Genomic DNA, 24,906 nt, shown 5'->3' on the forward strand with positions numbered 1-24,906 from the left:
TCCTACTGTGTGTACAGAAGAGAGATTTGTAAATAGACTGTAATTAGTGTGGCCATTCATAACTGGTTAGAATTGCTTGTGTTGAAATATGAGTGTTTGCATTTATGAGGTCATCCTGAAATAAATTAGAGTAATGAAACAGATGGAGTTTTATATTCGTAACAAATGGTGTCAGAATTTAGAATAGACCCCGTGCCTGATACATCATTGTAATCAGCGTGAATCAGCGGACCAGATACTGCAGGTTTCGACCGCCATCGGGAATTCCAGAATGTCGGTGTATATTGAATGCATACTCATATCAATCTTTTTCTCATCTTTTTTGATTACTGCGTGCCAGTTGAGACAAGACGCCACACGTAAATGGAGCCTCAGTTAAATGCGCTCTTCGAAATGACGAAAAAGATGGAAGAAAATTAAAACAAAATCGACTTCCAGGAAACTCGGATACCTCCTCAAGAATCCCACGATTCCGATCAACCACAAACGGAACACATACGAGTCGTGTGAGTTCTCGATCGTCACGTATGGTCCTGACAGCAAAACTCACCCATACCAGTGGCAATGTCTGGGAACCTTGGTTCAAGACCTGGAAAAGATCCAAAGGAAAGCTGCACGATTTGTTCTGGGTGATTTCAGAAGAAGAGTATTTTTGCGAAAATGTTATATATATTGGACTGGCAAAACTTGCGAGTAAGGAGACGAGCTACCGGCTAAGCGGTGTGTTCCGAGCTGTCAGGAGACAAGTGGCGTGGAATGATTATTAGTAGACTCTACTGTCATCATAACATTTACTTGACAAGCCCATCACCGTAGTTACGCAACAGCCAGAGAGTTGTTATGTTCGACACCAAATTACAATTCAAGAGCTGCATACAAACATATATAGACAAGGCCATGAAATTACCGGGCATTCTCTACCGTTCCATAGAAATCTCTGATCTCACTGCTGCTCACCTCTTCTTCCTCGTGATTATTAAACCTGTAGAAATACTGCTTTCAGATTTGGACAGCAGCCTTCCCCTCCAATATTAACCAATTGGAAACAGCAGTGTCCGTCTTCGCTGCCATTGTTAGGAACAGAAATTATTAAATTATAAAATAGTCTACGCAGCAGGTATTAAGGGTGATAAATGGGCCAATCTTATACATTAGGCGCGAGGCAGCTGACCTGAGTTTCCTCCACGGAATCTTAAATGGATAATACGTTGGAAAATCGTTTTTCACTATTCCTTCTCTCTGTTCCTTCCCGTTCACTAGGGTCAAAGGACTTCTCCACATCCCCCACACTCAGCACACAATACTCAAGCAATATTTTCTCGTCCTCCAAACTATCTTTTAAAAAATAAAAGAGCTTGATGTAGCATAAAGTATATTACATTCTAGAGGAATTCAAATACACTGTTAAAGGAAGTTTGTGAAGTGTTCTTCCGCCATCTTTCCCTACGACGACTTGTCTATGAACATGGACATTATCCTGGTTGCCGATTTGGGCTGTTGGTATTAATGGACTCTGTGCCTTATCTCGTGATGTTTGATTAATTTCATTATGAAAGTTTTTATCAATTTGTTTGTTATCGAGTGAGTTGGTCCTACGGTTAGCGTTAGCGTTACCCAGCTTTGAGGTAGCATTCGGGAGATAGTGGGTTCGAATCCCACCATCGGCAGCCCTGAAGATGGTTTTCCGTGGTTTCCTACTTTCACACCAGGCAAATTCTGAGGTTGTACCTTAATTCAGCCACGGTCGCTGCCCTCCCAATCCTAGCCATTTCCCACCATTACGTCGCCGAAAACCTTCGATGTGTTAGTGCGACGTTAATCCACTGGCAAAAAGGGAAAAGAAAAGTCTGTTGACAGTACAAGTGGGAAGTACTCAATGTATTCTATCTTTAAATTTGTGAATAAAAAACAAAAGACATTAAAAAGTTGACAGATTCCATGTATTTTTCAACAGAAAATAGGTCACTATGTGAACGACCGAAATAGGCTGTACTCCGTTGAGCACCGAACAAGTGGCCCCGCAGTTCGTGTCACGTAGCTATCAGCTTATATTCGAGAGATAGTGGGTTCGAACCCTTCTGTCGGCAGCCCTGAAGATGGCTTTCCGTGGTTTCTCATTTCCACATCGGGCAAATGCTAGGTCGGTACCTTAATTAAAGCCACGGTCGCTTCCTTCCCATTGCTATCCCATCGCCGCCATAACGCATAAGAGAGTCGGTGCGACGTAAAAACTCTGTCGGGCTGAGAATACGTGTAAAGTGCTAACTCTCACACAACGAAGGAAATTAGGCTCTTTCAGATACTTCATCCGAATTAACAAGTACAGCCTGATACAACTGATCATAGAAGACAAAATAAAAGGGCGGGAAAGAATATCCTGGACACGAACTTCCGACGGAGATTCCGCATCTTCGATACGGAAACTCTGATACTAGAAGCGCAAAACGGGAAATCTTATGGGTTCGAACTCCTCCCGGCACCAGTCGTTCGCTAACCACTCTGTATAATAAGAGTCACTGTGACAAATTTCTATTTTGCCGACTTGTATACCTGCGTCCAATCTTTCGCAATCACTACAAACAATCCGACACTTTAGTTGGAGCGATCTCAGCTCCTTGGTGTGTGAGCAACAAATGAGGGAATTTTATTTTTCGACTTACCCTCGTAGTTCCCCTCCACCTGATTTATGAAGGGATATATTTTCAATTCAGCTTTACTCAGTTTCACTTTTGTTAAATCTTTTGTGCTCAGCTGATATTTATCTCAGATGCTACGGCGCACAGATTTATAGCAGACTATGCAAGAAGTTGGAAACTTGGAGTCTGTCCAAGTGGCTTCCACATTTCCTCATTAAACATGCACAGGCAGTCGGTATTGTTGATTTGTATCGGTGAAACAAAGCTCCAATGGCATAATCTAATTACAGAAATTATTTTTGCAAATGTTATTGATATTACAGCAGCCCGACTCTCCTCACCTTCCATATTGCACAACGGTGAATTCTGAGTTAAGGAGCAAAGCATTCCCTATACTTCAAGCCAAGGATTAAGTGATCTGAAATAAAATAAACGTGCTAACTGCCTACGGACACGGTTCATAAATCTATGCGATTAAAATGGCCTTCAGCGGTGATATAAAGAGATCTGAACACCGGTAATTTTGGTCTGCTCAAGAACTCTATAGCTAAAGGGGTTGAAAGAGGGCAAAGAACAGAAAGTTGCTAACTCTGGATTTACACTGTCAGATGAATTATTTGTTATTCAAGATTATCTCCGTACATAAAATGTATTTCAGGTATGTACTCCATGAAGGTGCTGCCTGACCGAGTCGTTAAAGACGTGGTCGGTTAACCCGGAAGGACATGGGTTCGATTGCACGTCAGGAATTCTAAACTTTTGAGAAACGATACTTCCAGTTCCCGAGGTGCGTATTCCCTGCACAAAGAAATCAGTACTAGGTTAATTGCTGGAGGCAGAGACGGCCGGGCGTAGAACTAACCACTTTACTCCGCCAGTTGCTGAGGTTCGGATAGTTGAAGCCTTTACTTTCCACCTCTTCTCGGGTCGTCATGACCAGTATGGGGATTAGGCTACTCTTTTATGTATGCATGTTTACCTCTTAGTTCCGTTTCTTAACTCGGCGTCAGGTATGAGGTGAGATTATGTCAAAATTTTAAGGCCGGATGACCTTCCTGATGGAAACCTCAGTTGTGGAGCTAATGAAGATGAAATTAAAGTGAATTAAATTGAGTAAGGAATGGGTTGTGGCCTGTGAATTGGAACTGCCCCGGTGTTTGCCAGGAAGTGAGAATATCAAACCACAGAAAACAATTATCAGGGCAGCCTATACGGAGGGTTTCGAACTCACGCGTCTCCCGAACGCAGAGGTTGGCTCCATAGACTTAGCGCGTTAACACGTTCCGGCACACGGCACGGCAGATTAGTTTTGGTGCACTTCATGAAAATGATAATTTTGTTTGGCTAAAATGTTTTTCATATCATACCCGGTATGCAAACGTTAGAGACCATTGCTCCAATTTCTGTCTGCCTGTGTCACTGTTTGTATGTATAATTAAAATGTTTCTGTCATTTTCAAACAAGTAACACTATTCGATCATATTGGATATTGTATTTGAATATTTGTAATTTTAAAACGTTGGAAATGGACTCTGAATTGCACATTATTCTTCATTTTCCATTTACAACTAATTTAAGGTCACGTTTCCTTGTACTGTGTTACAACGTTGCTCGCAGAAACCGTCCAGCGTCATTGCTGCTGCTGCTGATGATGATGATGCTACTTGCTTTACGTCCCACTAACTACTTTTACGGTTTTATCGGAGACGCCGAGGTGCCGGAATTTTGTCCCGCATGAGTTCTTTTTACGTGCCACTAAATCTACCGACACGAGGCTGACATATTTGAGCACCTTCAAATACCGGACTGAGCCAGGATCGAACCTGCCAAGTTGGGGTCAGAAGGCCAGCGCCTCAACCGTCTGAGCCACTCAGCCCGACCAGCGTCATTCCTTGGCCATACCATCTCATATTGCATTCCCTATGTTTTTCTATAATCGGGGTGACTTTTATAGGAAAATCTTATGTATTAATTCATCTTTGCTGATTCTAGAGACACCTCTTGCCCGTCCAAGCAGTTTAATTTATGTGGAATGATGCGAAATGGTGGTTCACAATTCTGATCCGTACTTCGTAGCCGGTCTGCCGTCGGTTTTGTAATTGTTTTCTTTGGTATTTGTCGTCATTTTGAAAGCCCCCGTGGCTCAGGCGGCAGCACGTCGGCCTCTCACCACTGAGTTCCGTGGTTCAAATCCCGGTCATTCAATGTGAGATTTGTGCTGGAAAAAGCGGAGGTGGGACAGGTTTATTTACTTATTTATTTATTTATTTATTTATTTATTTATTTATTTATTTATTTATTTATTTATTTATTTATTTATTGTGCTTCGGACAGATACAAACCTAATGATCTGAAACACATGCAAATATACTATTACATTTGCAAATATTAAATTAAAATTAAAATTAAATAAATTAAAATTATAATATCCCTTATGAAAGTGCTTGTAAAATAAAGTCATAAATGAAATAAAAATACACTTTTCTTCAGTAACATAATATTACAATCAATGTTATTTGTTTTACGTTCCACTAACTATTCGGCAGCCCGTGGTTTTCCGTGGTTTCCCATTTTCACACCAGGCAAATGCAAATAACATTATTATTAAAAATTCAGTAGTTAGATTATGTCACTGGAGCTTCGCCTGCCGTCCATGTTTAATGAGATGGAGATAAAGTTGAAATTTAAGAAGACAAAGTGGGGAAATGTTCGATATATTTCCAACTTCCTTGAAAACATGTAAACCGGGCAAGTGAGCTTGCATCCGGGAGATAGGGGGTTCGAATCCGACTGTCGGCAGCCCGTGGTTTTCCGTGGTTTCCCATTTTCACACCAGGCAAATGCTGGGGCTGTACCTTAATCAAGGCCACGCCTGTTTCCTTCCAACTCCTAGGCCTTTCCTATTCCATCGTCGCCATAAGACCTATCTGTGTCGGTGCGACGTAAAACCACTAGCAAAAAAAAAAAATTAATAAGAAAGGACTAGGAAAGCAACTCATGGAGGATCTACCACGTAGACGATAACCCTAAATGCAGATCTATGATGACTGACTGACTGCTTGGTTTGAACGGAGATAATTTTCGGGTGTATTCCGTGATCTCAAAATGACAATAAATATGAAAATGTAAACCTACAACCTGTTTTCCAGTCATTGACCGGGTCAGGGATGGAATGAATGAAGCCCAAATCTTGCGCGAGGATAGGAATTGTGCCAGCTGCCGAGGCCTGTCGCACTCCTCTGGGGCAATGATTAATGACTGACAGATGAAATGATAATGGAGAGTGTTGCTGGAATGAAAGATGACAGGGAAAACTGGAGTACCCGGAGAAAAACAATGTAAACAAAGAACTTAATTGTTTTCTGTCCTAAGTTAAAATCCCACTTTGCTGACTCCTATTGCTAATAATAATGTTTACCGGGCGAGTTGGCCGTGCGCGTAGAGGCGCTGGGGCTGTACCTTACTTAAGGCCACGGCCGCTTCCTTCCAACTCCTAGGCCTTTCCTATTCCATCGTCGCCATAAGACCTATCTGTGTCGGTGCGACGTAAAGCCCCTAGCAAAAAAAATAATAATAATAATAATAATGTTATTTGCTTTACGTCCCACTAACTACTTTTACGGTTTTCTGAGACGTCGAGGTGCTGAATTTATTCCCTAAGGAGTTCTCTTACCTGCCAGTAAATCTACCGACAGGAAGCTGACGTTCTTGAGCACCTTCAAATATCACCGGACTGAGCCAGGATCGAACCTGCCAAGTTGAGGTCAGAAGGCCAGCGTCTCAAACGTCTGAACTACTTATTTTTTACATTTTATTTCTAATATTTACAAACAAATCACTTCTGACATTTAAAATAAAATGTCCCAAGATTCAAATTATTTCATCCTAACACTGTTTTGTACAAACTGCACTTTCAGCAATGAATTCTAAGAACTAGCTTCAAATGCAATTACACATTGTGACCAACAAGGTGCTTCTTTCCAATGTATTCTCCAACGAAGAACCAACAGAGGATTTCAACAGTGACTAATGTGTTCAACCAGGCCTTCTTCACAGTAACATTATTCCACCTTCCGGTCCGGGCTCCCGAAAGTAGTTTGCCGTTTCCACTCCTTATAGCTGGAATATCACCAGGAGTTGGTGGGACAAGTTCCACCTTCGCATATTTGACAAATGTTTCTAATCTAGGTTTTGCAGCTTCCATCATGTTCTTAGCCATTATTGGCCCTTTGACCGACAAAGCTTGAATTGCTTTAGACATATTAACTTTTTCAACTAAATAGGATTAAGGAACAGCTACTCAGCCCGGCACTGCATTTTGAAGCTTATTCGTCTTACTAATGTCACTCCATATCACCTCCTTACTGATAGTTCGGGACACCTCGTTCAGTCAGTCGAGCAGCTCGCCTCCTTACTCCCAAATCTTCCCAGTCCAAACTTTGCAACATTTTTGATCTTTCCCCGTTCTCTTAGCAAGTAGTGCTGGTTAGGTCCCATACACTGGAACCATACTCTAATTGAGTTCTTACTGGGGACTTACACACCATCTCTTTTACACCCTTACTAAAACCCCTGAATATTCTCATAACCAGATGAAGAGATCGAAAACCTTTATTTACAACCATGTTTATGTGATTTCCTCGTATTAAGCCCTAAGTAAATGAATGATCTCCATGAGGGGCAGTCACCCCATCAACACAGTTAACTCCATCGACACAGTCCACCCCATCAACACAGTCTTTATCTGATGTGTTATATCTTCATCAACACTCACATTATGTATTGGTACAGAGTCAAGATATTTAAACTGCATGCCACTTCGTGATTGCGATCTAGTCGTATTTTTCAGTCTGTTCTTGGGCTGTTACAAAAATCACATTACACTTACTCTATCATTGTGCGGATGACACGTAGTTCATGCCGTTTCAACGTTCATACCCACTGGTTGAACATATCTTGCCGTGCACTCACAGTTTTCCCGATTAAGACAATGCCATCCGCAGACAACAGACAACAGCGTGTCTGTATCTGGATGCCGCGAGTTACATGGTCTGGTACTAAGTTGAAAAACAGCGGACTCAACCCCGGTTTTTGATGAAGTCTGACCATAAAATAAAGTGGTTTGTTAGTCCGGCAGGGATTCTGATTTCAATGGTGTTACTGTGGGACATAACTTGGACAAGAGCAATGCGCGTAAGGAATCTATTCTTGTCATAAGAAATGCCACACAAGCTTTTGAGGGACTCTGCCTAATGATCTATCCCGATCTATGAAAATAAAATACAGGTTTCCTTCGTTGAGCTGGTGTTTTGCCATCAGTAAGTGAACTGTTTGGATAGTATTTATAGTGACTTTCCATTTATCAATGTGGTGAAATTTACAGTTAAAGTCATTCTCTGGAAAATTCTTCAGTCACACCGGGGAAATTATTTCGCTACTGAGCCCTTCTTAGTATGATATTATTTCACCTGCCAATTTATTAATCCCTCATATACTATTGTGTTAATTAAAAACGCGTCTAGAAATTATGCTCGAACACGCACTAGGTGTGTACACATCCCATGTTCGTTGCACCAGCTGATACAGGCATTATTGGTGACGATGGTAGAGGAGGGCCATGACTAGAAAAAAAAAGCGACCGTGACCTTAATTAAGGCATGGCGCCATAATTTAATGGATTACGGAAATGGAATAGAACGGGAAACACTCTTCAAGGTTGCCGATAGTAGGGCTCGAACCCACTAACTCGTGAATGCAAGGCAACAGTTACACGACCTGAAACACGCAGGCAACTCACACAATGTCTATGCATTCATACATCTATGGTTGTATATGAGAATTATAAGCAATTATTTAATTACTTGATCAATAAATTAAATGAAAATCCACAACCTGTTTCCAGTCATTCGACCGGGTCAGGATTGGAATGAATGAAGCCCCATCTAGCGGCGAGGATGGGAATTGTGCCGGCTGCCGAAGTCTGTCGCACTCCTCTGGGGCAATGATTAATGAATGACAGATGAAATGAAATGATATTGGAGAGTGTTGTTGGAATGAAATATGACAGGAAAAACCGGAGTACCCGGAGAAAAACCTGTCCTGCTTCCGCTTTGTCCAGCACAAATCTCACATTGAGTGACCGGGATTTGAACCACGGAACCCAGCGGTGAGAGGCCGGCGCGCTGCCGCCTGAGCCACGGAGGCTCTCATCAATAAATTAAATATTTGATTAATTAATTAATTAATTAATTCAATAATTTATTTATTCTCTCGAATAGACCTACTGCGGACTACGCTTATTCGATTGTTGTACTTTGATCTTTGCCCACTATTGTCGCATCTTCTCTAGGTATAGCTTCATCTTTTTCCTCCGACCAGCACTTTATTCAGGATCTCTCTCACTACCTGTCTATTTTAAGTCTGTCAGCCCCAGTTCTTCTCTGTTCTTCTCAGTCTCCGGTAGCCATATGGTAAGGACTTTCTTATTTCGCCAGGAGGTGAAAGGTGGGAAAAGCTTTGAATTGAAACGTCTCCCGTATTTCGCACTTTCGAGTACCGGGCCTAGGATCTTTCTGAGAATTCTTCTTTCGCTGACTTCCAGTTTTTCAATCAAGGCTTTCCATTTTAGTGACAAGACACTCCAAAGCATGCAGGGTTTACGGGCGGATGACTGTTGATTAGTTTCCCAGCTTCAAATTACGTGACAGTCGTGAATTGTTGTATTCAGTCGAAATGAAAATTCCAGCTTTTCAACTCTCGCGGAGAGGGCTGCTCACTTTGACAAGTTGGGTTCAGTCCAGGTGCTGAGGAACCTGAAGTTCTCCACTCACTTGATGTTAGCCTGTTCTAGTGACATTTCGCTGTTAATCTCTTTGATGTTGACGACGTATTTGGTTTACTCCGGTGACACTTATGGTTCTTCTTTAGTCGTTTATCTTTTGTGATAATTGAACTGCATTGCAACTATTTCCAGAGATTCAGCAATCAGTACCATATCGTCTGCAAAGGCTAGACAATCTACTGTAAACATCTCTCTCTTGTTATCTAGGAAGACCGTTCATTGGACATTCAGACCGACCATTTCCTTGTGCCATGCCATTCTCTCACAACTTTTTCAAGGACGAAGTTGAATGGGGGAGTGGCGAAAATCATCTTCTGATCTTTGCTTTGCATCGAATCTGATTTTCCTGAAGGTTTTGTGTCGTCTGGTATTCCTGGGCCGGAATCCCAGTTCAGTCTTTGAGAGGTTGTCCTTCTGCATTACGCTGCTGTGGACCAGCATACAAGAGCCGCATAATGCCATATATATATATCTTGTGGCAATACTTGTAAAGCTGGCTAGACTTTAATTGTCTGTACCGGGCGGTACACCTCCACGCCGCTAATTTAAAATGTGCGCCAGTTGAAACTCCTCTGCTGTAGGAAGTCTGAACTTTATTGACGGTATTAATTTTCTACTTTCTCAGAAGATGTCACTACCTGTAAATTTTGGAGTTTTAGAACTGTGTCATTTTTGATGTGTTTTTGTTTTGCTTGAAGTAAGAAGTGTGAACTTTCTCTTCTAGAGGACACTACTGAAGAACTACAATAGTGCACCCTAGTGCGAAGAAAAAGAACTGTTCTTTGGAGAAAATTTTATTTCAAAAGTTTGTTCTTTGTTAAATTTCTTTCAGTCATTGGTTAAGTTGGCAATATTACCCCTTTCTTTCCCCTTGTTTTAAATCTAGCCAATCCCGAAATTCTGAAATTAATTTTCCACCAATAATGTGTTTCTTCTTCATCTTGTGTAGGGGTTTCTCTTTATTCTCCAATAAAGTGATTGTGGGCGGGTGTTCTCATTCCCCTAACGCCTAGAACCTTCCGCGAGAGTATATAAACTGCTGTTTTTAGGGTCTCTGCGCCACTTCTGTTACATCTTTCAGTGTGTAAAATACATAGCAGGGGGCGGGAAGCGCCTCTTTCTTCGGCAGCGGTCAACAACAAGGTAATGGCCAATTAATAACTTCTTTCTTTGCTAGCTCAGCAGTTTAACTCTCGGGGCGGGTCCGAAGCTTTTTCCATTATGTAACCTTCCTTAAAATGTAAAGAAACTTGTATCTATTTCATCTTTTAAACTGCATATCGGGATAGAGAGTGCTTAACCCTCTCGAGCACCCAATCATATTGTTTTGATGTGAACTTATTTTTCTCAACCTATTCTTCGTTAATATAATGTAAATTGTTATTTTCTGAAGTCACCTCTGTAGTATGGGATTAGCCCTTGCATTAACGGCCTAAAGCCAAGTAGGTTTTAAATAAAGTGTATTAGGAGTGCGGAGAGCCTCCTTTCAAGTTGGTATTTTAGAGGCCATATAATTAACCTTTTCTCACTTAATAGGCCTCAGTAGATTGGGTATTTTACCCCTGTGTTTATGTCCGTTGAGGACAGCTTGAAGGTGGAGTTTGGTGTGGCCTGGGAGAGGCTTAAAGTTGAGAGCGAGTGGCTCTTTTTTGAAAACTGAGTGTTGTATGCCTCGAGGAGGCTTTACTGTGTAATTTGGAGCAAGTGCTCCAGGGTTTGATTGGGGTCTTCTGCCCCGTTGTTGAAATTTGTATATCGTAAAGTTGGGCTAGTTGCTCAAGAATTGTGTTTTCAGGGCTCGAAGCCCAAATCCTGTAAATACTGTAATTGTACTTTGTTGCCTTGATACTCCGTACCTGCCATTCTTGTTATTTCTGAATTTTGGAAGAAAATATAACCTTGTTAAATTTTACATTAACTTTAATTCTGTAGTTGGAGACCTATTCACACCCGCACCTTCTTTCACCTCTACCTACCACGGAAATCTCCGTAACAAGTGGTAGCAGAGCGTGGTTGAATGGGTCTCAATTTAGCCCCTTTTGACGGCTAAACCTCGTTTTGTTCCGAACTCTAACCATTTTCTCAGTTGCTGGAATTTTTTGACTTTTTTAAAAATTGTTCTGTCATCATGCCAGGCCCTCGCGATGTTCTCCATCTTAATTATTTGCGCAAAGAGGAGTTAATCTATGAATTAACTATTAGAAATGTGCAATCTGGAGGCACGGTTGCAGTAGACACAAACAAGCTTAGAGAGTCCCTTGATTTGCCCATTTCCATCCCCACTTTGGGAGAGAAAGAAATTGACGACTCTCTTTCCACGATCGTCGAGAATATTACGGGGCTAGCTTCTGTAGTTAGTTTTTTTGATGAAAATGATCCTTCTCCTAATCAAATTAAGCGTGTGCAAGCTAGGCTGTTTCATTTTTCAAATAGAGTTAACGATCTGTTGTCTCTAAAGTTGAATGACGTTCAGAAGAAGGAAGCTAGTACGCTGCTTGAAAATATTTCTGAATTATCTAGCAAGGTCACTCAATTGTTAACTGGGGAAGTTCCTCCCAAAACTGATCAACCCGCCACGATGAATGCTGGGAGCGAGGAAGAGCCTCCTAAGGGAGAAGTCAATAGGATAACCGTTGCTGCTCAAACTATCTCTGCCCCATTAGACAACGAGTCTGAACGTCGTAACTCATTGACTAATGTACGTTCTGAATTAACTTCTTTGCCACTTAAACCTTTACCGACTATGTCACCTGGGTTCAGTAGTTTGCCCCATCCATTGGCAATGTTGCTCAGGGGTATCTCTAAGTTTTCAGTTAATACCACCAGTGAAGTAATTTCATTTTTAAGATTTTTAGTTGAATTTCAGGATCATGCCCTTGTTTTTTCTCTTTCTCCGTGTCAAATTTTGCAAATAATTTATCCTTATGCAAGTGGTATTCTCTCAGACAAAATAGTAAGAGCCATAGCCGAACAGTCATCTATTGAAGATTTTCATGCACACTTGCTTTCAAATTTTATTCCTGCTCGCGCGAGGTCATCTCTGATTCAGAAGTACTATTACCGTGTACAACGCTTGGATGAAAACTTGGCTGATTTCATACAGGACATTAAGTTTTATAGTAGGGTGTTTGCTCTTCACTTCCCTGAGGATCAGATTGTACAAGCCATTGTGGAAGGTATTTCACCATCTTATAGATCATATTTGTGTTTCGCGGCGTGCCCGCAAACCTTCTCTGAACTTGAAGCATTGGCCGTCTCAGCGGAAGGAGTTAGATACGCCGATTCATTGCGTGTCGCGAAAGAACCCCCGCCTTCTTTTAGTAATACTCGGCCTCCACCTCGCCGACCAGTCACACCCCGTAAATGCTATGCTTGCGGGGCGCCCGACCACCTTCGGAATAAGTTCCCATTGCTCAAATCTAGTGTGACAAGGAATGGAGCTGGTTCATCACAAGGCTGTTTTAAATGTGGGGCTTTCTCACATATCGCCAAGAATTGTCCCAATTCGAATAGCACCCCCTCCTGCTCAACTTCTGGTGCAACTTCCAACAACAATATAAAGTGACTAGTGCCTTCGGCTGAGTCGATTAATCCATCTTCCCGAGACTCAGCCCCGGGTAAACAGAGCGAAAAATCAGGGAAATTTCAATCTTCAAATCCATCCTTTGAATGCCCCAAGGAGTGTCTTAGGATTGCGGCGGATACCCCCGCACCGGTTCCTTTTCTTAAGATTGAGTTAAATAATGAACCTGTAACAGCTCTCTTAGATTCAGGCAGTGTTTGTTCGATTATTTCGGCTGAATGGTATTCTAAATTGAAATATGTTTGTAAACTACCTGACTATGTCTCATCTCCTGTTCAATATGTTTCGGCTAATTCATCTCCATTAGAAATTCTAGGTTCCGTACAGGTCAAAATTCGTATTTTTAAATTTACATGGAAAACCAAACTGTTTGTGGCTAAGCATTTGTCTTGCCCCATCATACTGGGAGCGGACTTTATTTCTCACACTGGTCTTGTGCTCGATCTTCAGAGTAAGTCGTGCACATTCAAATTTGCGTTCAATTGTAAAATTCCCTTGTTAAAGTGTAATTCCGTATTATGCTCATCTATTTCGCCTACCCAGGATGAGATGTTGTTAGACCTTAGACATCTACCTGAGGAGCAGGCTGATAGTATTCGTAAATTATGTCAGTCATTTCCAGAGGTGTTCTCTGATACTCTTGGTGTTACTGACCTTATTGAATACAAAATTGAGGTCACGGATTCAATTCCTGTCCGTTTTCCACCTTATAGGCTATCTCCACCTAAAATGAAGGCTCTGAAAGAAATCATCGATCAGATGTTGAAGGACGGTATTATTAGGCCCTCTAAGTCGGCGTATTCGTCACCTATCTTTCTAGTCCCGAAACCCCAAGGAGGCTTCAGGCCTGTCATTGATTATAGGGCTCTCAATCGGAAGGTGGTGTTGCAATCTGTGCCCCTTCCTGACCTTCATTCTTGTTTTTCATGGTTTCGTAAGGCCAAGTTCTTTACTATCTTGGACTTGAATCAGGCCTATAATCAAATTCCTTTAGCCGAAGAGTCTAAACATCTTACAGCGTTTGCCACGGATTGGAATTTGTATGAATACAACCGCGTGCCTTTCGGGCTCCCCACGGGAGCAGCTGTACTCACTAGGCTACTAGATAGGGTCTTCTCCGACATCAAATTTGAGTACTTATATCACTACTTGGATGATGTCGTCGTATTTTCAGAAACTTTTGAAGAACATCTAGATCATCTGCGAGAAGTTCTCGATCGCCTTCGTAAGGCTGGGTTAACTGTCAAGTTGTCCAAGGTCGCCTTTGCTAAGCCCTCTATGTCATTCCTAGGGCATATTGTGTCACCTGATGGTGTAGCAGTCGATCATTCTAGAACACAGGCCATCCGTGATTTTAAACCTCCCAAGGACATTAAAGGTATCGCCAGGTTCATTGGTATGGTGAATTTCTTCAGAAAGTTCATTCCTAACTTCGCTAATAGAGCGGCGCCCTTGAACCTTCTTCGTAGGAAAGGCATCAAATTCGAGTGGGGTCCTTCTCAACAAGCCGCTTTTGAAGATCTGAAATTAGCTCTCTGTAATGCCCCTGTCCTTGCTATGCCTGATTTCTCAAAGAAATTCATCGTCCAAACGGACGCGTCGTCGTCAGCAGTAGCTGCAGTCCTTCTTCAAGAGACTGAACTAGGGAGGCGACCCATCGCCTATGCATCTAGGACTCTATCGGCTCAAGAAGCAAAATACTCCATATATGAGCTCGAAGGTTTGGCAGTCTTATTCGCCTTAGAGAAGTTCCGTCTCTATCTGGAACATGTCAAATTCGACCTGGAGACAGATAATCAAGCCTTAAGCTGGGTCTTAGGTAGGCCGCGTCGTACTGGTCGTATAGCCCGTTGTCGTTCCAGCTGTTCTTGTACCTATGATCTTCAAGTACTATCATGAGACCCCATTAGGGGGGGCATCTTGGAATCTTTAAAACTCGTGAAAAGATTCGTGAAAGGTTCATCTGGAAGGGTATGGACGGTGAAATCCGTGAACTAGTGAAGGCTTGCAAATCCTGTTTGCTTAGTAAACCCACTATGTCCACCAAGGTAGGCCTTCTGTCTTCGCATCAAGCCGCGCGCCCCATGGAACGCCTGTATATTGATTATGTAGGACCATTCCCCCAGTCAAAGGGAAATGCCAACAAGTTCATCTTTGTGTGCGTAGATGGTTTTACAAGATTTTCCTGGTTATTTCCGACTAAGCTGGCTACCGCTCAGTCCACCATTACTTGCCTAAATTCTATTTTTGCTTCTTTTGGTCCGTGCCAATATGTTGTGTCTGATAATGCTAAGGCGTTCACATTAAACCTTTTTCGTAAATTCTGTTTTGACTTGTCTATCTCTCATGTAACTACTTCTGCTTATTACCCTCAACCATCGCTGGCTGAACGGGTTAACCGTAATCTCAGGTCCGCGCTTATTGCCTATCATCATGAAGATCATTCCAGGTGGGACACGTCCTTGCATTGGTTAGCTTTCGCTTTGAATTCGGCGGTTCATGAATCACATAAGTTTACTCCAGCCTCTTTGATGTTCAAGTTTGTTCCCAACACGCCGCTCTCTAACCTCTTATCTCTGAGTGACATTCTACCCGAGACAATAGATCCGGACAACATGAAAGATCTTTGGAAGAAGGCTAAAGCCAATCTTAATGTCTCTCATGAAAATGTTAGGGAAAGGTATGATCGTGGACGGAGACCCACCCCTTTGAAGGTAGGTGACCAAGTAATGGTCAAGAACTTTGTTCCCGCGGGCAAGCTTGCCCCCAGATTCCAGGGGCCGTGTGTCATTCTTGATTTCCTTACGCCGGTTACGTTGTTATTAAGTAATCCAGCCACCGAGAGGATATTTAGGGTTCACCTGTCACAGGTGAAACCAGTGTAAATTTTGTGTTAACTTGCTTCATATAATTTGAAAGGAATATGAAAGTTATATTTTTTTTTAGTTTTCACTTTTAAGGCATTCTGCCCCTTCTATAATATTTGTTTCATATGTAAGTTTTTGTAAACCCCTCCCGCACGGTTAAACTGCCATTCTGTCCTTACCACGGCCATTACCACGCTCCCGTCTCCTGCTATACACACTGTGGCTTGCTTATATTAAATGCCATGGATATCTGCACGCCGCTGGCCCCTCAACCTCTCCACAAAGTCTGTGCCCTCAAAAAGATGATGGTCCAACAATATTCTGCCGCCTAGCTTTAATGTTTCAGTGCCCCCGCAGCCGCGCGGCGCTGTGCCGCGACTGGGTTTGAGGATGGGCCCCCTCGACCCCAGCGAGGACGACATGTGCACGGCAAGCCGGAGCTCTCCTCCCAGCCAAGGCTGATGTGCGGCGCACGACCTGCTACTTGCCCGCAGCCTGTATATCTTCACCGCGGGCGCGGCGTGTTTCAACACCACTGCTCCCCTCATGGTGCGGGTGAGCGGTATCTCAGGGTACTTGAGGGGTCCGAGCGGCCTCTCCTGGACGCAAGCGGCAACGGCCGATCTGGCCATTCAACTTAGTCTACATCAACTACATGGACATTCCAGTTCGACATTACTACCTTCTCTTGGATTTTTCTGCAATACCTGGTGGACTTAGAAATTTTTTTTTCCCAATTTTAAAAACTAAAGTTTATCTTCTGAATTCAACTTCTACAAGCATAAAGACTTTACTTCACCTGCAACAACAAAAATTTTGAAACTGAATCAAACCATATTAAGAAAATCTTAAAAATACTTCTGCAATTAATCTCCACATCTACATCAAAACTTGGACCTAGTTTTCAAACAAATTTCATGTGTCACCCCTGGAGGAACTTTGGGGGGGGGGGGAGGTCTGTACCGGGCGGTACACCTCCACGCCGCTAATTTAAAATGTGCGCCAGTTGAAACTCCTCTGCTGTAGGAAGTCTGAACTTTATTGACGGTATTAATTTTCTACTTTCTCAGAAGATGTCACTACCTGTAAATTTTGGAGTTTTAGAACTGTGTCATTTTTGATGTGTTTTTGTTTTGCTTGAAGTAAGAAGTGTGAACTTTCTCTTCTAGAGGACACTACTGAAGAACTACAATAGTGCACCCTAGTGCGAAGAAAAAGAACTGTTCTTTGGAGAAAATTTTATTTCAAAAGTTTGTTCTTTGTTAAATTTCTTTCAGTCATTGGTTAAGTTGGCAATATTACCCCTTTCTTTCCCCTTGTTTTAAATCTAGCCAATCCCGAAATTCTGAAATTAATTTTCCACCAATAATGTGTTTCTTCTTCATCTTGTGTAGGGGTTTCTCTTTATTCTCCAATAAAGTGATTGTGGGCGGGTGTTCTCATTCCCCTAACGCCTAGAACCTTCCGCGAGAGTATATAAACTGCTGTTTTTAGGGTCTCTGCGCCACTTCTGTTACATCTTTCAGTGTGTAAAATACATAGCAGGGGGCGGGAAGCGCCTCTTTCTTCGGCAGCGGTCAACAACAAGGTAATGGCCAATTAATAACTTCTTTCTTTGCTAGCTCAGCAGTTTAACTCTCGGGGCGGGTCCGAAGCTTTTTCCATTATGTAACCTTCCTTAAAATGTAAAGAAACTTGTATCTATTTCATCTTTTAAACTGCATATCGGGATAGAGAGTGCTTAACCCTCTCGAGCTCCCAATCATATTGTTTTGAGGTGAACTTATTTTTCTCAACCTATTCTTCGTTAATATAATGTAAATTGTTCTTTTCTGAAGTCACCTCTGTAGTATGGGATTAGCCCTTGCATTAACGGCCTAGTGCCAAGTAGGTTTTAAATAAAGTGTATTAGGAGTGCGGAGAGCCTCCTTTCAAGTTGGTATATAATTAACCTTTTCTCACTTAATAGGCCTCAGTAGATTGGGTATTTTACCCCTGTGTTTATGTCCGTTGAGGACAGCTTGAAGGTGGAGTTTGGTGTGGCCTGGGAGAGGCTTAATGTTGAGAGCGAGTGGCTCTTTTTTGAAAACTGAGTGTTGTATGCCTCGAGGAGGCTTTACTGTGTAATTTGGAGCAAGTGCTCCAGGGTTTGATTGGGGTCTTCTGCCCCGTTGTTGAAATTTGTATATCGTAAAGTTGGGCTAGTTGCTCAAGAATTGTGTTTTCAGGGCTCGAAGCCCAAATCCTGTAAATACTTTAATTGTACTTTGTTGCCTTGATACTCCGTACCTGCCATTCTTGTTATTTCTGAATTTTGGAAAGAAAATATAACCTTGTTAAATTTTACATTAACTTTAATTCTGTAGTTGGAGACCTATTCACACCCGCACCTTCTTTCACCTCTACCTACCACGGAAATCTCCGTAACAATCCGCTTTATGATCGTCCTTTCCTTTATACACTGGGGCTACTATAGCAATTCTTCATTCATTTGATATAGCTCCTTCATGCAAACAGTAATCAAATATGCACTCCAGATAAGCCGGTCTGAGCGGCACAAACGTGTGAGGCGCTGGCGTTCCGACCCCAACTTGGCAGGTTCGATCCTGGCTCAGTCCGGTGGTATTTGAAGGTGCTCAAATACGTCAGCCTTGTGTCGGTAGATTTACTGGCACGTAAATGAACTCCTGCTAGACAAAATTCCGTCACCGCGACGTCTACGAAAACCGTAAAAGAGTAGTTAGTGGGACGTAAAGCAAATAACATTATTTTTGTTATTACTCCAGATAGAAGCAACATGTGTTGACGTAGCTGAAAATAGCTTTGAATGAAACACAGAAGGTTGTGTAATAATTAGAAATACGAAATAAATGTAATGATATTTAAAATAAAATCTTGTGAATTATTCTTTTATCTAAGAATTAGTAACCACCACTAAGCTCACTGGCCGTTTGTGTCTCTATCTTCCGGTTCGTTCCTTACTGCATGGTGTTTGCTGGCTTTAGTTTTGGCTTTAACATTTTTTGTGCATACCCTATACTGAGATTCTCTATTAAACAAAAGGTAATCTCGAACTAAGTTTCTAATTACATTTTAATAATTAATAAAGTAGAGAAGGTTGGAGTAAATTATTTAGATGAAAATTATAATGTAGGACAAACCACACACCTCGTTAAAAACGGCTAACCTCAGCCTATGTTTTCAAGAATGAAGTAATCTTAAAGTTCCCTGGAACTATCTATTTATCTACCTATCTATTTTCTCCGAAAACGGTAGAGATAGTTAGTAGGATATAATAATTATGAATCTATCTATCTATCTATCTATCTATCTATCTATCTATCTATCTATCTATCTATCTATCTATCTATCTATCTATCTATCTATCTAATGTATCTTATCTATCTACCTTATATGTCTATCTAATCTATATATCGAATCTAATATATATACCTATCTACTTATTAAATGCCGTAGCGTATCGGTTGGCGATACTGCAGCTGCGGTCCTCGGAGGTTCGGGTACGATTCTCGGTACTACAAGAAATTTAAGAACGGCAGGAGGGCTGGTTTGTGGTTAAAATGGTACATGCAGACTGTATGTCTATGACTGAATTAACTATATTACAACCTCCCTAACGGAGCGAGTTGGTAATGCAGTGAGAGGCGTGCAGCTGTGAGCTTGCATTCGGTAGATGGTGCGTTTGAACCCCACTGTCGGCAGCCCTGAAGGTGGTTTTCCGTGGTTTACCATTTTCATACCAGACAAATGCTGGGGCTACATCTTAATTAAAGCCACGGCCGCTTCCTTCCCACTCCTAGTCGTTTCCTATCCCATCATCGCCAGAAGACCTATCTATGCTGGTGCGACGTAAAGCCTGTTGTAATTTAAATAGGCCTAAACAATCTCCCAATTGTTTTCATTAATCAAACGCAGTCACAGGAGAAAAAATATAAAGGGGAAAATGTAGTATTATTTTAATGTATATATTTAAGCGTAATAGGCTGTATTTCAATAATAATAATAATAAAGGAAATTACACCCACTCTAGCACGGGAAAACGAAACATTGAATTGAATATTGATCGCTTCCATTTCATAACGGTAACTATAACTTATCCACCTCTGTGGTGTAGTGGTTAGTGTGAATAGCTGCCACCCCCGGAGACCCGGGTTCGATCCCCGGCTCTGCCACGAAATTTGAAAAGTGGTATGAGGGCTGGAACGGGGCTCACTCAGCCTTGGGAGATCAACTGAGTAGAGGTGGGTTCGATTCCTACCTCAGCCATCCTGGAAGTGGTTTCCCGTGGTTTCCCACTTCTCCTCCAGGCAAATGCTGGGATGGTACCTAACTTAAGGCCACGGCCGCCTCCTTCCCTCTTCCTTGTCTATCCCTTCCAATCTTCCCATCCTCCACCAAGGCTCCTGTTCAGCATAGCAGTTGAGGCCGCCTGGGCGAGGTACTGGTCATCCTCGCCTGTTGTATCCCCGACCCAATGTTTCACACTCCAGGACACTGCCCTTGAGGCGGTAGAGGTGGGATCTCTCGCTGAGTCCGAGGGAAAAGCCAACCCTGGAGGGTAAGCAAATTAAGAAAGAAATTAAGAACTATAACTTATTATTGTAATAGTGTTATTTAAATCATTAAAATATTATCTATATTAAAGAGATAACAAAAGGCAAATCATATTCACTTTACGCCTACTGTCACCTGAAGCAGTATTTTAGCATGTGTCTCTTGCACTGAAGTCGCAGTAATTGTGACAATACGGAGGCTGCGAAGGTATGGGTTGTGTTGAGTTGAGTTGGTCTTGTGCGTCTGAGTGTTATTAAAGGTGTTTTTTATAGTGTCAGCGTAGTGAGGAAAGGAATAGCGAACCACCTTACTCCGCTTCTTACCTAGTATGCTTCATTTTGGCGCCGCCATCAGTTTTTGCTGTTTCGGATTGGCACATGACCTAACAAACAAACAAACAAACAAACAAACAAACAAACAAACAAACAAACAAACAAACAAACAAACAAACAAACAAAGGCATCAGTTTGAGTAGTAAGTAGTCTACGAAAATTATTATTAGTGGGACGTAAGCCAAATAACATTATTATTATTATTACTACGAAAATTATGATGCAGGTAATTTCCTACACAGAACCTTTGCAGACGTTTCCTCCGCTTATTCATAACCTACTGTAGCCGTAAATGTAACTGCTTCGCAATCAAAGGCGAGCGTGCGTCCGTACTCAACTACCGGCAAGAAAAATGTACAAAGGAACTAGGTGAAGAACGGTATTCATGTGTAGAGTTTATGAGTACATTATACGACCCATTATTTTGAATATTCTAATTAAATGACCATAGTTAAGTTTTAAGTTAGATGGATATTTCAAGTCGACATGAATGTGTGGTAAGTATTCTAGTCGTTTTTATTTGTCGGGTAAATACTAGCGTGTACCTTTCCGTTCATTAACAAAATAACAAAAGCATGAAGTCTTTACGGATGTTGTAATATAAATTTTATTGCCAATATACTGTACATCGTACATGAACTATTTAGTCATAAAAGACTAAATAGGAATGGTCATTTTCGAAATGTAATGTTAGTACTACTACTAATAATAACAATAATAATAATAATAATAATAATTCGCAATCAAAGGCGAGCGTGCGTCCTTACTCAACTACTACAAGAAAAATGAGGATCGTTACTTAATAATAATAATGTGATGCGAATGGAGGAGGATAGGTTACCTAGGAGAATAACGGACTCTGTTATGGAGGGTAAGAGAAGTAGAGGTAGACCAAGACGACGATGGTTAGACTCAGTTTTTAACGATCTAAAGATAAGTGGTATAGAACTAAATGAGGCCACATTATTAGTTGCAAATAGAAGATTGTGGCCGACGTTTAGTAAATTCACAGAGGCTTGCAGACTGAACGCTGGAAGGCATAACAGTCTATAATGATAAAGTATGCATATATGTCTGTATAATAATAATAATAATAATAATAATAATAATAATAATAATAATAATAATAATAATAATAATAATAATAATAATAATAATGCTGTTCAGCACGATTAATCCCACACATTTGGAATCGCTGTTATTCCTCCTCAACGTTGCTCTGACCTGAACCATTTCCTCCTCAAAACCCTGCTGTTTCCTTCTTTATTGAATGCTCACTTACTGTGTGTTCTTCGACTACTTTTCTCTGGTGGAAGCATTTCGATAATCATACTCCCGCAAAATAATCTTGATCTTTTCTCTTAACCTGGCCATACCATCTGAGCCCTGCTTCTCTGACTTTCTCAGAAACTTGCACCGCATTAAATTTGTCCTAATCACGTCATTTCTCACTTTGTAAAAACTTAATAATAATAATAATAATAATAATAATAATAATAATAATAATAATAATAATAATAATAATAATAATAATCATAATCATAGCTAGAGATCCTGGAAAGAACAATCCTCAGAAAAATTATGGGAGTTGTCCAAACTGAAAGCGGATGGAAACTTCGGAGCAACAAAGAAGTTTACCAGAAGGTCGAATGAATCTCAGAGGCCATGAAGGAAAGGAGGCTGGCATTTCTTGGCCATCTATACAGAATGAACGCAAACAGACTTACCAAACAGATATTTGATTACTTCTGGATAAGAAATCCCACTACAGCATTGATTAAGGAAACGAAGAAGGATATGGAAAGGTTAAGCATCTTGGAAGAACAGCTGTTAGAAAGGAATACGTTTAGGAACACACTGAAGAATTTTGAAAGTGTACAAGCCGCAGGAAGAACTAGGAAGACCGGAGGAGCCTGGACAGATGAATAACGGAAGCAGGTTAACGAACGCATGAAGGAATACTGGACACTGAGAAAACTCCGCACGAGGAGAAAGAAATGTACTTGTAGCGTGATCCTTAGTGGTCCATTCCTTTCTAAAGAAAAAATAATAATAATAATATTGTAAATAAGCAGAAAGTAATGAAACAACGTGTAAGGATATATCACACATACGGTGAGTTATCTAAGATAACTGAATAACTCGTAAATTGTTTAAAATATAGAATATTAAATAAGGTTTCCAAGTGACTCTCAATCGTACTTGCAACACTTTTACAAAGTGTAAATTTCTAATGAAACAACGGTACTAGTCATATATTGTTGAACGAAATACACTGTTTCCTACAAGCATCTCTGGATATATAGACACGGCAATCTCAGGGATCTCAATATTTTCAAAATTCGACTAGTATTTATCGAGAAAAAAGAAAAGGATTCAGACGTACGTCGTTCATCGGTTGTGGGTGCTACTATTCGGAATAATGTTGTTCCTGAAAAGCTGTCCCGTATTACCTTTCTTTTTCCTTTACGGATATACTGTATATTTTAAGTTATATATATGAGCATAACATATTTAGGGTAGAATACTGTTAGAAAAAGGTGAAGGAACTCGGTATGGTTAACAGTTTAGTGAATTATTCCAATTGACCTTATGGTTGGTAAACGAAGCACTTTTGAGGTCAGTCCATTTTAGCGTTCAACTTCTCACTTTGCATGGAAATTGGGCATTACAAAAATCAGAATGTACATGACCATAGTTTAATTTTAATTAGGCGGATATTAAAAGTTTTCATAAAAGTGCAGTAAATACGTGTAGTAAATCGCGGTAAGGAAGCTCCTTAGAAGAAGCTGCATACTGGTCCAACAATGAAGAGGGTGCCCATAATGATCGGGTGTACAGCTACGATTAAACCACGAAGGGATATTAGTATTATTGTCTTTTAAGACAAATTTACGATCCTGTTAGTGTCAGGAGTGTCCGATGACATGTTCTGCTCACCAGGTGCAGGTCTCTTGATTTGAGTCCCGTAGGCAACCTGCGCGTCGTGGTAAGGATGAAATGATGAAGACAACTGAAAATCTGCTATATAACGTCTTTAGAGATCATCTTCCTTATGTGTATTATGTTAAGTACCTGAGTAGTTAGAACTTCACTGGAGTACTAACTGTTACCCGAGGCTTCGCTCGCTTGACTTCGTTATTTGATAAAACTAATCGTTACTCAGTGCTGCACTAAAACATTATCTGAAAACACTAAAATATAAAAAAATCACCGAAAAATTGAGTTTCATTAATCCCAAAACCTCTTTGTAATCCACGTTTCTGGTATTGCATTTTGGGGGCTAAGATGACCAGGCTACTGGCGACCTAAATTTAGACTGTGCGTCATAGAACTGTACATATGAAAAACACTCTCTCAATTCGAAAACAAAAAAAAATACATGTTTCTTTTTAAAGGAGATTCTAAATACCAATTTTCACGTCTGTAACATATTCAGTTTTTGAGAGGCAGGTATACCCATTAAAGGATTCAACCGCTTTTTCAGTCCTTCCACCTTGAGTGGATTTTCCGACAACAAAAGTAAAGTGATTTTTAAGGAGATTACAGTAACAAATTTTTACGTCTGTAACTTGTTAAATTTTGAGATATATTAATTTTAAAAATTCACCCCATTTTTCACTCCTTTTCATTACCCCTTAAGGGGATTTTACGAAAACAGAAAAGGGTGTTTATTTTTAAAGGAGATCCCAAAAACCAATCTTCACGTCTTTAAACTGTTAAGTTTTTGAGGTATAGCTATACTAATTTTAAAATCCCCCTTTAAACCCTCTTAGCGAAGGAATATCCAAAAATCCTCCGTTAATGAGCACCTGCACTGTAATATAAATATATCCCCAAAATTCAATTAATTTTATGACCAGTAGTTTTAGATCGGCGATGATGAATCAGTGTCAGTCAGTCAAGACATGTTATATTTTTATATATACGGATGAATAGGAGGAGCATCTGGAGGTGATAGAGAGTGTTTTAAGTGATTTCGTAGGATTTCGTATTTAAATTATAGATCACAGGGAAGAATGGGAAGTGGTCTTCAACTAGGGAAATGCATGTGATGTGCATGTCTTGCAAT

General features: G+C 40.9%; 1 protein-coding gene and 1 pseudogene across 1 annotated transcript in view; one reads left to right on the top strand and one right to left on the bottom strand.

Moving 5' to 3' along the window:
- Positions 1-24,906, top strand: part of LOC136863399 (ankyrin repeat and death domain-containing protein 1A) — a 421,997-nt gene that overhangs the window by 154,465 nt on the left and 242,626 nt on the right. The gene's annotated exons all lie outside the window — the stretch shown is intronic.
- LOC137502371 (ATP synthase subunit g, mitochondrial pseudogene) lies at positions 6,446-6,916 on the bottom strand (annotated as a pseudogene).

The sequence above is a fragment of the Anabrus simplex genome, chromosome 1 (genome assembly GCF_040414725.1).
Source record: "Anabrus simplex isolate iqAnaSimp1 chromosome 1, ASM4041472v1, whole genome shotgun sequence".
NCBI classification, from domain to species: Eukaryota; Metazoa; Arthropoda; class Insecta; order Orthoptera; family Tettigoniidae; genus Anabrus; species Anabrus simplex.